The following is a 15,165-nucleotide window of genomic DNA, read 5'->3' as shown; positions in this document are numbered from 1 at the left end:
ATGAGGTGGGAAATGGGAGAGGGAAAAACGGAAAAGCGATAGAGGAAAATAAAGCTTTTGTGAGTTGCGTTTCTTTGATATAACGGCGAGATAGTTATTTTTATGATTTTACAGTTGCCGAGGCGTTTTTATATATAAACTACTAGACTCTATAGATAGACGCCCCCTTGATGCGACTTTTCATTGCACGATGAGCCCTCAATATTTTAGTGATATCAATTCTCTTCACCTATGTCCGCAATCCCTCTAAAAACTTTTTGAAAACTTTTCCGACGCTCTTTAAAACGTTTCAAATTTTTTACAAGTGTTTGTTGGTGCCGTCCATTTTGACACTTTCACATCAGGAACGATATTTTCACGATGTCACGCTTTATTTACTCGTTTCAAGCTCGTTTGCTATTTTGTTTTGGAATGACCGTAGCATCTCAAACTCATGCTCACTGGTCTGCTAGCGATAACCTTTTTAAAGTTGTAGAAGAATTCTTTTTTTTTTTTTAATCTGTTCTAGCAAACCAATTCCACTTCGTGTGATTCCTGTTCTTTACAGATTCCTCTGGTCAGCGTCTTCGCTCGGTTCTCCCATGCATATATTTCGTCATCACATCGGCTATAGGTCAATTTTTAATATTTAATAAAACTAAGAATTATTGCAATCTTATTACATTCATGTGATGCAGTTGTCAACAAGAATATATTTCATTGGTCGATTGCTCATCCGACGCAAAAAATTATCTATCAACTAAATGGATTTCATGCTCCCTGCCAAGGGGTGGCAGAATTTGAATATCCGCCTACAACAACCTATATTGTACAAATTTTCGCCACATTCAGATTAACTAGTTAAGTTGCGACGACGAGTATACTCGTCATGTAATATGAGCAATGTAATGAAATAACGTGACAAACTGACATACATACATTGATACATTACCATTCATAATGGTAAAATTTTATGAGGAATTCCGACAAACGCGGATGGACGGACTATGACGCATATATTCGTCATACATAGTTAATTAGTTAAAAAGAAGTTGACACCAATACAATAAATGCCGACGAATGTTTGCAATTGAGTATGAAAACAGAGCAGCGCTATAGATGTTTGAGTCGAAGAGGGCGTAAAGTTTTAACAAGCGAACTGTTGCAAGAAATTTAATCTTTTTTAAATACAAAAAAAATATTCAAAAAATACATTTAGAGGAATTGTGGAAGAATGTGAAGAAAATTTGGCAGCAGTAGTATTGGACGCGTTGATCGAAGAGAGCAACAGTGCATCTGCAAGATAATCAAAGCCTATATTGAGGGACAAAGTTGTTGAAGGGTAACCACTTGCAGAAAACGGTACTGACGCCTCCGCAACCGGTAAAGGAGAAAACAAGATGGCCCACACTGTTCTCAGGAAAGGCTTGCCATTAATCAGGGAGCAACCCCGGAATGGAAATTATTAACGGAGACGCAAAAACCAAACTTAATATCTTAAAAAAAAAAGTTTAAAGGTATTTTTGAAAAGGAATGAAAAGTAGCATAAACAGTAAGTGCAACTTTCTCAAATGGAAGCTAAATAATTCACTTATTTACTAGGCACAGCTTTCCGAAGGGTTGGAGAGAGCAGAATTTGTTGCAGAATTTTTAATAGCAAAGAGTCACACCAGACCTCGGAAATTGTTCTAAAAGTTGTTAAAGTTATTTTTATTTTTCGCGCGTCTCGATAAACGTCTGGCAATAATGCATAAGGGATGTTTAGGGTTTCACTGCTTCACCGGTTCTTCATTTGCATTTCTCGGAAGTCGTTTGAGATGTGTTCTTTGTATAGGGTTCGATTGAAAAGGTTGTATAACTTATTTTTGCTTCGACTCCTTTGACAACTTCCGAGTCCTCACCTTACCTATAGAGCTCGGCTGCCATAGCTTGAACCGACCTTGTGATCCCCGGCTTCCCGTAGCTACGCTTTAATCGGTGTGAACCGAAGGCAGGCACAGTCTCCTGACTTTCTTTAAATACTGCATATGCTATATCATCCATTTAATCGATTATGAAATCCCTCTTTATCGGTCTACTTCAAAGTTTTTCAATGATGTGAGTTTTTTATCTGGCGTATGTCATATTTTCTCCAATATTTATCGGCTTGTTAATGTCTGTTTGAACAGCTTAGTCGACAATGGTAAAGAATAAACGCACACCATAGCGAGAGGGAAGAAATAACACCTTTAATTCACGAAGTGTTGTTGCTTTGTTTATAAAGTTTCTGTCGTTCAGATGCTTCTGTGTAGTATGTATTTGCGAACTCTCGCACTCGGCTTATTTCATCATTGGAATATTCTAGACTGTTTTACACTTTATCACATATCGATTTACGTTCATTTTACGCCTTAATTGAATCCTTGCAAAGCGTTGCCCTTTTTATGGTGGTGTTTGTCTTACCTGATATGTATTTAAATGGAGATTCAGGTTTTAAGCCGCAATCACTTCCATGAACAGTTAGTTGACTTGCTCCGCTGACACCGCACTAAGTTGATTGTAAAATAAATTGAAAAATGGAATTGCAGCAATCACGAAATTTTTCAACTTACACGAGACCTTTAAACGTATTTAATCGAAGGCATGCGTTAAAATTTCGATTTAATGAAAACAATAGGGACATCGGACTCGAATGATTCAGATTGTAGTCATCGAGAAAAACCAAGGACTAAAGACAATAAATTAATGCTTTTTTTGTTTCCAGATGCAGGATGCTCTCAGTAGCCTCGCCTGATTTACCTGACAATATGAATAAAATAAATGTTTGCTGAAAACTAATTCGGGAAGTATATGCTTAAGCGAAATTAAAAAGAAAAAGTAATGTTTCACGCACTTTTCCACACACAATCAATCTTATACGAACAATATTGAATAACTGATTTTTCTACGAAATATTCCCATTTTATAAACGATGTTTGACAAATAAAGCAATGATAATATTTTCAAATGATTAAGCTAAGCAACAAATTGTTGAGTGTTTTTCTTGCAAAGTAGTTTTTCCCGTACATGACATAAAAGCGCTTGAATAACCGATTTTCTATAACATACTTTGATTTTCTAAGCAATGTTTGACAATTAAGTCGATTAGAATATTTTTCAACGAACAAAGTAAACAATGAGTTCACAAGTAAAAAATTGCAAAGCAGTCTTTCCTATTCATGACCTACTATTCTTCGTTTTATAAAAACAAGTAAGAAAATTATGTTCGGCGGGGGTCGAAACTCGCATGCCCACCACTATGCTTTCCGCATTCCATTGCCCAAGTTATTTCATTTGGTAGCCGCCATATCACTGGTATTATTAAGAAAAAATTAATCGTAGTGTCTACCATATTCATTTCAGAATGGACCCATTTTTAGTCAGATAGTATATTTTCGCTGGAGGAATGCACAAAATGGTTGTAAACATTCTGTTTTGTTTGGGTTATGATAAACAAGCATAAAACCGCAAAAAGGTGCAAAAGAAAATTAAATTTAGCATTTGTAAATGTGTGTGGACATGGCCGACTTTTTTCATTTTTGCACGTAAAGGGTAGAGTGCTTCGTTAAGGAAATATGGAAAATTTTAGCCTTCTAACTTTTATAATTTCAGAGTAACGAACAAAAACCAACAACGAGATTCTGCTCTAACCAACATGCGAGCAGAAAGTTCCAATGTTTCTGCCAAACTTGAAGTCGATGTCTTACCAGGAGAGCGCCAAAAATAAACACCACACAGATACAGGGACGGATAGACATCGCTTAATCAATTCAGACGCTGACCACGCTGATCAAGATTATGTATATTTGAAAGGGTCTCGGACGCTTTCGTTTAGGGGTTACATTCACTATGAACACAAAACGCAAAATGAGTATATTCCCCTCTTACAGTGGCGGGCATAAAAACCTTATATTAATGATGCTATTTATTATTATTATTTTTTTTTTTTTGAGGTGTTCAATATCTTTCGTTTTCGTGTCTACTGCAATAATGATTTGTTTCTTCTTTTTTCTATTTTGTATTTTAATATGCATTGATTCCCTAGTAGTACAAAATAGTAAAATAAATTATTATATTTGGACAACGGGCTAGATTCAATAAGCGTTTATTTCTTTTTTCACCGAAAAAAAGCCAATATTAATGAGACTCACGGCATATGTACAAATACATGTACATATTAGGCGCTTGCATAAATATTAGCTATTTTTTCACTTGAAAAAGGCATTTTTGAAAACAAATCGGCAGCATATATGTTTGTCAAAATATATGCCGTCATTTTCTACAACTTTTTCCCATCTGTTACGATGGGAACGATATTGATTTGGCAGCGATCCATCCGTCGACGCATTTTCGCCGTTGCTCAGCATTTCGAGACCACGTGCCAGCCAAGTCATGCAGCACCGGTCTGATTAAGTGCTATGTCTGGTTAGTACGCTGGGGGCGGCTGAACTTTCCATTCGAGTTGCAACAACGTATCCTTGACAAGTCTTGCAATGTGTGACCGAAATGAAATTTTCAGTCAATTTGCATCGTACTCCCCTTCCCGTTCCTTCCTTTGAATCTTTCACATCGCATGTAAACATCTAGAAATAGTTGATTCGCCAAGTGCTCAGCTGTTTAAAAGTTCTTTCAGAGTTTGTCTTCCAACTTTTATGATCGTCTAGGGCATTCTTTGTCATTGAGATTTAACCACTTTCCACCACCACTTTCAAAACTGTTGAAACCGCAACCGACAAATTCGAGTATGACAGAGCACTTAAGCTTCTGAAACTGTTTGTAGACTTCTTCAAGCTAGACAATGCAATTTTGAGCGCTCCATGATTAGCGCCTATATACACTGAATAACTCAATAATACTAACTGGGAAAATGTTATTTTGTATAGAGAGCGTTCCAAATCATCGAATCTAATCGTTATGTATACCGATACTTCACATTACTCTATTATTTTCGCAAATACATATCGCTGATCAAAATAAATGCAAGCATCCACATAGCAAACGCTTGCCGTCATTTAAGTTTTAGGGTGTTGTATATAGAAAACTACGCTAATAAAGTAATAAAACGTGAACAGTTTATTCCGATATCACTTTAGAATTTCAAAAAAATCTCAATTTATCGAATATTGTTTGACATTAAAAATATATGCAAAAATATTTCTATACTGTATGTGCAATTAGGTGCTTGTAGATGAGGAGAGGAAATATGATTAATTGATAAATTACATCTCTGATAGATCTGTCAATACATGCAAACGCTATCAAATATGATTAACGGCTTATACAATTCATACATATGTATATCTATTCTTATCGTAAAATTTCAATAATAATTTTTCAAAAACATATAATCACATTCACATTGTTACCTGCACTCATATATATACGCATATCTCAATATCTATTCGTTTATTGTACCCTACAGTAATTCTGGTAAGCGAATATTAAGCTTGTATGGCTATATGGAACACTTAGAGAGATGATTGAGATAGATTTAATTTTCATTACGCCAGTAACTCAGAAACACTTTCTGAATTGATCTTAGTCCATCTTGGATTTTTCGATGAAATTTTCGAGATACCTTGGTTTGGATGGTTCGGCTGCACTTGCAACCTTATCACTCGATGGCTCCGTCTGACGACTATCCACTTATGTTGTCGTTCGGTGCACAGGTTGCAGCTATCAAAAAATTTTAACGCAATTTAAGATGCTGGCATAGCTTGGCTCCAAGATGCAACCCATTCGAAATTGATTAGATTGGATCCTCTTTATGGCGGCTCTCCATACAGCACCTAATTTTCAAAAATTCCCTGTGTAAAGGACGTTTTTAATTTTTAATATTTCTTGAGACAACATTCGCTTAAACCTCTTGAATTTGGGATATTTTGATGGAATCATAGTTGCTCGTACTCACTTCCTTATAAATGTCCTTGCCTCATGTCCATGAGGTCTTTTTTTATCTAAGCCACAGTATTTTGCGATAAAAATCAGTAGAAAGCAGTCAAAAGGTCTGGACTACATACACCTATGTTTCCTACTTCTACCCAAACAAGTCTTACCATGGCCTCTATATATGACATCAAAATGTAATTTTTAGGTTCTTATGACAAAACTATTTAAAGACCACTATTGGACGTAGTGTGGCAGCCAGGCTCGAGTACAACGTTTTAACTTGTTTTCATACAAATTTCATTTTTATTAATAAATTTTAATTTAAACTCTTATCAGTCGATCTTAGCGTTTTTATTAGAGCAGCGTTTTCAACTGTTTGGTTCGAACTTGGCTTTTTTTCTTGTTTTAACTGTTGTTGTTTTTACAGTTAATCTTTCTCAAAATACGTTTTTTTCGGCATTTCATATATAAGCAAAGTTTTAATGAAGTCGTAACGCACTTGCTCCATATTTTATATAAAACCTTGTCTCTTTGTTTCTTTTATTTTTTTTTTCTTTTGGCTAAAAATACAACGTGCGCGTGATGCCGATTGTGATCAGTATAAAGTAAGAGCAAACCACACAAAAACTAAAATGATTTATAGCCTCGGCAATTAAGCACGTGTAAGAAACACAATTCTTAAACAACCACAAAAACAACAACAAGAATAAAAGCTTGTCAATGAAAAACTTGTCAACGACACTAGAAAATGTTGTTTTTAAAAATATTGATGTCATGTTTTAAACGATTGTTAGATATATATATATATATATATATATTTCTGATATACTTTATATCTGTTAGCAAAGTAAAAAAGAATGAAATTTTTCTTAAAGTCTTTTCAATGATTTCAAGAGACATACTCTTACCCTTATCCATTTGGCCATTTTGTGATGCCCACTCACAGTATTATAGGAAAACGCCAACCGTTATCGTCTATCTTCCCTTTTCCGCTCCCATGCGTTTGAAGTATATAAAATGCCGTTTATTCAATGAAAATCGAAATTAGTTCCGGTGTTTTACAAAAATATTAATTGTGACGACTTGGGATCTATAGAAAAAAGAAATTTTTTCAAATTATTTCCGAAAAGCAAAGACTTTGTCCCAAATATACAAAGGACTGCCCTTGCAAATTGACATCGGCAACATTGACACTATCTCGTAAGCAAAAGTTTTATGCTTTTTCTATTACCTGATGGTTAGGCACACTTCCATTCTTCTAGGTATGAGTAGACTAGATACGTCTTTTCCTAGATCTAAAAATATGTCATTGTGATCTCAGAAAATGTAAGCGTAAGGTGCTTAGTTCGATTTAGCTATGTCGCTCGATTCTATCATACGTCTGTCTACCGACTGCTGTTAAAAGCTCGTAAAAGTTAAAAAAAAAATTTATTTATTTCAAAATCAGTCGATGACCTTTTAAAAAAATCAGACATCCGTATTTGGCGATTCCTTTACATATGCGTGAAGCATTTCGCAATGGCGTAGTATAATTATTGTTTCCTTCTTTTGTACCAATCAGCGAAGGGTGAGGAGCATATTCCTTTTATCATAATGTTTACATCATTTAGATGGAAGCGTCAGAGGTTCCATAAAGAATATATGTCCTCGAATAGCATTAAACTCTAAACCGATCTATCTGTTAATTGCTGTTGTAAGCATGGTCCCGGAAATATCTGCTTCAAATATCACAAAAATATCTCGAACCCAGGTTAATATTGAACATGGACCAAGTCGGCAAAAGAACACGTCAACCGTACAACATAAATTGAAAACATCTCGGCTTCTTGGATATTCAAACTATTACGCACCAACTGCAAGTCACATGATAATGGTTGCTTTTATTCTTAAAAAAGAGAAAAAATCAACTGCGTTCGCATAATATTGTAGAGTATGCAAGTTTAGTTTCCTCCTTTTTTTTATTCGTTTGATAACAGTGATGAATACAAAAAAATTGGCCGCAGTCGATTAGAATTTTTCTATTTTTGTTTATGCGTATATGACTATTAAAAATAAAATTGCAGTGTTTTCTTCTTCTTGGTTTATATATAAGCATAAATTGTAAAGTATTTGTTGTAAGAATGAGGTGATGAACCAACGGGCGCCGTGGCTTAGTTGGTTAAAGCGCCTGTCTAGTAAACAGGAGATCGTGAGTTCGAATCTCGCCGGGGCCTTTGTTCTGATTGTTCAAGAATATGTTTTTTTTCTAGCAATGATTTAGTTCCTTTGAGCATTTCTTTTTTTTTTGGAATTCACTAATAATACCAACAGAACATGTAGGAATACAACACATATTACAAATTATTGTCTTGAAAACGTCTTAGAATACGTGGGGTATTATTGTCCTGTTTTAGCTTTTCAAAATTGCTAATCCTGTTCTTCGCACATTGCTTCACTTTGCTAACATATGATGGATACAACCAATCACTTATACGTCCCCTCTGTTTCGTTTTGATATTACTGCGTTACAAAAGATAGTGTGGCCTATATGACATCGCGTTCCGAAAAAGTTCTTAATGCTATAGTTAATGATATAGTTAACAGTTGTACTACACAGTGCGCCTTATGTTTAGGGGAGTACCAAGGCCATGAAGTACTTGCTTCTACTTCATGCAATCATGTATTTCTTAACGGGTGCCTTACAGTGCTTATGCAAAAATCTGATTTAAATGATTAACTTAAAACAAAACCAACCGCTCCGCAATTGCAATTATCTGTTGGCAGCGTACCTTTATCAATGCTACAGTCGCTCATTAGCGAAATTATTAGACCTCAATTGGTCATTATGAAAATAAATACATCTTGACATCATCCCAATTCTTATAATTTGCATGTTCACGCCGCTTCTTCTCAGATACAGTGTAGACCACCTTCAGTCAGACACATAACGATATGAACCCATACCAAGTATTCAACGTCATCTATGGTCGGCATTTGAAGTGGAAATTTATGCGAACGGCTGTCGGGTAATAATGTTCTTTGCCGAACTCAGGTGATCACGAGGCTTGCCGCGACGTTTCAGAATACTATTTAGGGAACAAAACGCGGTTTTGCAAGTCACCCAGACTTTTCAATAATATTGATCTCCTCCTTTAATTTACAAACGCCTAAAAGATCCAACACCCGACAGTGGACAATTTTGTTCTGTAGTTCTTTTCGATGTTCATTAAAATCATATTTGACCACTATTAAGATAATTATTAAGACAGTTTCGCAAGATGTAGTAGGTGTGCTAGACACCAGTGTGTTCACTTCGTGATTTGCTCTAGATTAGATGAAAACGTTCCTTCAAGAAAACAAATATTCTTGGGAAAAGTTTCATGAATCTTTGGAAACAGCTGCAGCAGGCTGTATAAACACTGACCTGACAGTTAGCGCCAAAGTCAACATCATTACTCTTTCGATATTTCCCACTCCGCAACATAATTTGTATCTAGGAACTGATTTTGCTCGATTCTTTGATATCTTCTAAGATTTTTTTTGTAAAAGAATATCTTTCTTCACAAACAAAGACTTCCCTAACTTCTTATGCCATTGATAAGCAAACACATAATAATAAACGTATTAAGCATTTCGCCGCTAATACTAGAGGCAAGATTTATCGCGGGCTTTGATGTAAAAGGCAGTCTTCACAGTGCCTGGTTGCCTATTATATAAATTTGTGACAAGACCGTTTAGATTATGTAACGCTAAACTCCCGTTTGAAGAGCTTAAAGAATAGTTACACTCTTCGACTCTGTTATTTAACCTGGATTCCATTTGCCACTTTTCAGTTCAATGTGGCTCAAGTCGGTTCGGTGTAGGTAACGGCATGAAAACTGGTAGGCTCAAAGGCATGAAAACTGAGAAGAAGTTCCAATTGCTTTTATGTCACATAAGACCAATAGCGCTCAAAAAAATTATTCCATCTCAGAACAAGAAAGCTTAGTAGCTCACCTTACAATTAAATTGTTCAGTGCTTGACATGGCATGAGTATATGTATTTGAAGTAATCACACGCCACGCTCTTCTTAAATGGTTGATATCTCAAAAAGATTTGCCCGATCGTTTGGCCATATAATCATTGAAATTATAGGGTTTCAAGTTTTCAACGAAGCATCGAAAAGGTATTAAGACGCGATGCCTTATGAGTCGTCCACCGTACACTCCGAAGACCTGGAAAGTGTTAGTAGCTTATGTCTGAATAAATCATTTTTAGATAAAATGGCCGACTCCATAGCAGTTGATTTGACCGCCGATGTGCTCCTATCCCACAAATACGTTTCTTTAAAAGATCAATGGCGTGCCAGTTTGACAACACTTATTCGACATAGAGATCAACGATGCATATATTTATAAGCGAACCGAATCCGCTACGAGAAATGTCGTCGTTACAGTTATGGGTTCCCGTCAATCCTACTCTTCATTTAAATATAGGGTTTTTTTCTACTTATAGTGATGATCCATGCTCCCCTGGAGGATTAAGAATTTGATGGTGATCAAGAAGATATATACCTTGGGCAGTCTCCGGTACTTCCTTTTGGCCATTGCAAACGTTTTGACAAAATGAATATATCCCTCATCCTCCGCCGATAGGCATAAAAATCAACTGCGTGCGCATAATATTGCAGAGTATGCAAGTTTAGTTTCCCCCTTTTTTTTATTCGTTTGATAACAGTGATGAATACAAAAAAATTGGCCGCAGTCGAATAGAATTTTTCTATTTTTGTTTATGCATATATGAGTATTAAAAATAAAATTGCAGTGTTTTCTTCTTCTTAGTTTATATATAAGCATAAAATGTAAAGTATTTGTTGTAAGAATGAGGTGAGAAATCAATGGGCGCCGTGGCTTAGTTGGTTAAAGCGCCTGTCTAGTAAACAGGAGATCGTGAGTTCGAATCTCGCCGGGGCCTTTGTTCTGAGTGTTCAAGAACATGTTTTTTTTCTAGCAATGATTTAGTTCCTCTGAGCATTTCTTTTTTTTTTGGAATTCACTAATAATACCAGCAGAATATGTAGGAATTCAACGCATAGTACAAATTATTGTCTTGAAAACGTCTTAGAATACGTGGGGTATTATTGTCTTGTTTCAGCTTCTCAAAATTGCTAATCCTTTTCTTCGCACATTGCTTCACTTTGCTAACATATGATGATTGCAATCAATCACTAATACGTCCCCTCTGTTGGGTTTTGATATAAGTGTGGTGTATGTGACATTGCGTTCCGAAAAAGTTCTTAATGCGATAGAGGTAGTGCTCCTGCACAGTGCGCTGCAAGTTTGGGGTAATACCAGAAGTAATTTGTAACTTTGTGTTAAAAAAATAAACTGGGGTATAAAATAGTGTTAAGAACAGCTGCTGAAGAGGAAGAATGTTTCTATTATAAATACAGACAGATATTGAACAAAGCGAACTTAAAAGTTTCCTTACTGTGAAATGCTGTCTTTGACATACAACGTTATAAATATGCTTTGTTATTTAAGTTGATTTAGACAATTGGTTTTTGTTTTTTTTGGTTTTCTTTTGCGAAAAGACGCCAAGATTTGTAAGATACAATTTGTCATCGATTATAATTTGCGGTAGAGGATACAAAAAAAGATTTCAGTTGTAATTAAAATGAAGACGAGAACATTTTATTGTAGGAAAACAAAAATGCAAAAGTGCGATTCTCAACAGAAAATGATATTGGGACGCACACGTCGTACGTACGTACGTACCTATAATTAACTACAACAACATTAATTTAACTGTACGATAAAGCAGAGAGAAGTTACAAGAATTATGAACGTCTGCTATGTTGTTGCGAACGCAAAGGCCCACCGAGGCAGCATTCATCGTCATTATCTTTATAAGCAAACGCCACCTTGTCTATGAGCAAACATCATTCTTACTGTAAACATTGACATCGTTATGACGATCATCATAATTATCATCGTCGTCGTTTTTGCCAGCGACAGCCGAGTAAAGAGCACTCTGCACTCGTCATATTTTTATATCCATCACCGAAGGACAAGAGGTATATATTCATTTTGTGAAAACATTTGCAACGTCTAGAAGAAGGCATCACAGACCCCACAAAATATATATGTTCCTGATCATCATTAAATTCTAAATCGATTTAAGCGTACAAAAACTTTTATTTTAAGAATAGAAGAGATTAACTGCGCCCACTCCGTATTAGAGAGCATGAAAATTTTGTTCTTTTACTTCTTTTGTCTTTTTTGGAGGTAAACGGTGTTGGGTATAAAAAAAGATTCATTTCCGACCAAATTTAATTTTCTTACTCGTTAATATTCCATTAGTTCGTAATTTATCGTAAGTCTTTGTACACAAATATATACACATTAGCAGTATTTACTCTACCTATTTTTAAAAGTTGTTTTATAAATATATCTCTGTATGAATAATATTTATATAGGAATTTTTATTTTTACTTTTTTTTATTAATATTGTCAATAAACATCTATCCTTTAATATTCAAATTTGTGCCAGAATCTTTACTTTTGGGAGGAAAGTTGGTTTAGAGGTGTGAGGTCCTAAATTTGAGAGGTATAGATACAAATGTAGCGGAAGGTGGACTGTAAATAGTGTAGGAAATACAAGAGTCTTGCCCATAACGTCACGCCCGGACGGTTAGTTAGGTCAGCTTTGACTATGCATCCGTCCTTTTCTTCGATGAGGTATAATTTTTCTCATCTGTAACTGTTTGCGATATGGCTGACGAACGTGATTAACTCCACTTCGCTTCCGAACAAATTAGCTGTCCATGATAGGTGTCGACAGTTCGAAAGGAACTCCGGATTGGCAAACCCGCGCAAACTTTTCGGTTTTTCTAGATAGTATGTTGACGAGCCTTCCAGACAATTTAATATCTCTTTTTTTTCTTATTAGCATTTTTTGTTGTTACATTAAAATAGAGATTTATTAAGATTCGATAAATTTAGTTGTCAACAGCAAAATAATTCTCGTACGGTTTTCTTGTACTTCTCATCTGCAATTTATGAATCAAATAAAAGAATATCGCAGTATTAGTTCTAATGATTTTTTCGCAAAAAAGGGAAAGAAAAATGACGCGGGAGCGTGAAAATAATCGCAACAAAGGCTTTTAATGAAAATTAGAAGAGATTTGTCCAAAGATGAATCCGCTTTGTATTTTCTTACGGGAAATGTATTTTAAGTGAAGACCGAAACATTTTCGTTCCGTTTACTGGACAAAACTGAGTATTTCTAACGTTGACGTTTAAAAGCATGCATTACAAGATAGCAAGCTTAAGTAAGTCTTAAATCAACACTTGTATGTTAGATATAAACGATGACGTAACTAAGTGAATGAACAAATCACGTATGGGGTAATTAAATCTTGTTACTCTTCATAACACTCTATGCAAAGTACATGCATGCAAGAATGCCACAACAAATTTGGACAAGAGTAAGCGAATCTGAATGAATTATCATTTGTGTGTATACATGCACGTAAATGATATGGTACTCCTACCTGTTCGAGCGCTGTAGGTGGTAGCAAATAAATTCAGTACAGCGTGTGATGCAATTATTATTAATTAACTATATTTACAATTGGGCCTTCAGGAAACGATTACAACGATAGTTTAGTATTTTTTAATTTATGCGCACACATATAAGCATAAGCATGCATTTAAAACCTTAAGCATCAAGTCTGTAACAGTTTTGTTAATTTCAAGACGAATGGGCATTGATGTTAAGTAAATAAATTAAGAAGTACGCAACTTATATTCGGCTGTAGCCGAATTTTTAATGCTGTTAAATACATTAGTCTTACCGCTTATGTGCAAGTATATATAGAGCAATTGTTTCCCAGTTTGTCCGTCAATCAAATCCTTTAAAAGAACTAATGGACTTTCTCAGCTTTGTCATCCATTCGTCCTGGCAGTGTTCACACACCGTGCGACTGATCGTTCTTTAATCGCTCTTTCCACCTTCGGAACGACTTATAAGAAACGATCTTTCTCTCCGTTTCAAATGTTTTTACTTTAAAATCGTGCACTACGCAAACATATGCTGCTCATTTCTTCCCGCTTTTCACGCAAAGAAAATGAATGCATCCTTATTACAAGGGCTGTACAATATAACAAAAACCTCTCCTCCTCTCATAACCATTCAGACAGAGATTGTATATCAAATTTCTTTTTTTCGTTTGCAAAACAGTTAAAGTGTGCGTTGATATTATCGTCACACACGATATGAACATTTTTTATTGTTGATTTAGTCGCGTCCGTCCATCCGTATCTCAGTACTGGCGTTCTCTCTCTGTTATTTTCTTAGGTAAAAGTTGAGAAATTTTTTTTGGAATTTCGAAGAAAATGTTCTGCGTTCCGTGCCTTGAAAAACTTTTACAAAAGATAAGAGAAACTTCGAAAAAAGCGAAGAGTTGAAAACATTGTTATGCATAAATTCATAGCAGCCTTATTTGATTACCAAGGTAGTCTGACTATTGCATGTGAAAATATTACGAATTACTATGCAGTAGTGCTATTAAAATAGTACCGCGATAATTATACCTTTTTGCTTTTGTCTGATGATAGTAGCGGTGCGCTGTTTAATCGCGTTCTACGTACAGCTTCGTTAAGAATTCAACAGAAACGCTATAGACTTTATACAGAACTGCTGAATTTTAAGATAGTAATCCTCCCAATTTTCTTGATCAAAATGAGAGACGATTTTCTAATATGATCATATTTTATTTTGTCTTCATCAATTCCAACTGTCATTTTCTATCCCGCGGAATTAATCAAAATTTTTCGAAATCAAGTCTTGCTATATCACCTGTTGAAATATGCAATGACGATGCGGTTTGAGTTTGAAGTAGGGTGTGGAAAAATTCATATCATTTTTTGTTCTTGTATTCACGATTTCGGAGATTTTTGGATTGGAAAGGTTTTTAGATTACCTCACATAAAAGGCTTTATTTTGAGCATTTATTGAAGGGACGTGCTCCACTATAGTGTTTTTCCTTGTGTTTTGTTATTCTTTAGCTTTAGAGAACTGGATGAGTTATATAAAACGGTTTCTGTTTTATATACAATAGAACTATGTAGAAAACGATAAATTATATCAAAATGACGCAATTCAGTATGGAAGTAAGTGCTAAGTGATTGCTATTGTTTCTATTTATCATGTGAATTCAAATACATTACGTTCATGTACAAAAATTCAGTGCATTGTCGAGGCAAATAACTCGAGATGATTGAAAAGTTTTGAAATAATTGTCTTGAAAGTAAAGC

The 15,165-nt window shown here is 35.2% G+C and overlaps 2 non-coding genes across 2 annotated transcripts; both read left to right on the top strand.

Annotated features, from left to right (window-relative positions):
* Window positions 1-8,025: 8,025 nt before the first annotated feature.
* On the top strand, window positions 8,026-8,099 carry Trnat-agu. The gene has a single exon. It is a non-coding gene; the product is annotated as a tRNA-Thr (tRNA).
* A 2,646-nt stretch (window positions 8,100-10,745) lies between these two features.
* Window positions 10,746-10,819, top strand: Trnat-agu. The gene has a single exon. It is a non-coding gene; the product is annotated as a tRNA-Thr (tRNA).
* Window positions 10,820-15,165: the final 4,346 nt, after the last annotated feature.

The sequence above is a fragment of the Glossina fuscipes genome, unplaced genomic scaffold (assembly GCF_014805625.2).
Source record: "Glossina fuscipes isolate IAEA_lab_2018 unplaced genomic scaffold, Yale_Gfus_2 1, whole genome shotgun sequence".
Taxonomy (NCBI): Eukaryota; Metazoa; Arthropoda; class Insecta; order Diptera; family Glossinidae; genus Glossina; species Glossina fuscipes.
This window is presented reverse-complemented; position numbering and strand designations above follow the sequence as displayed.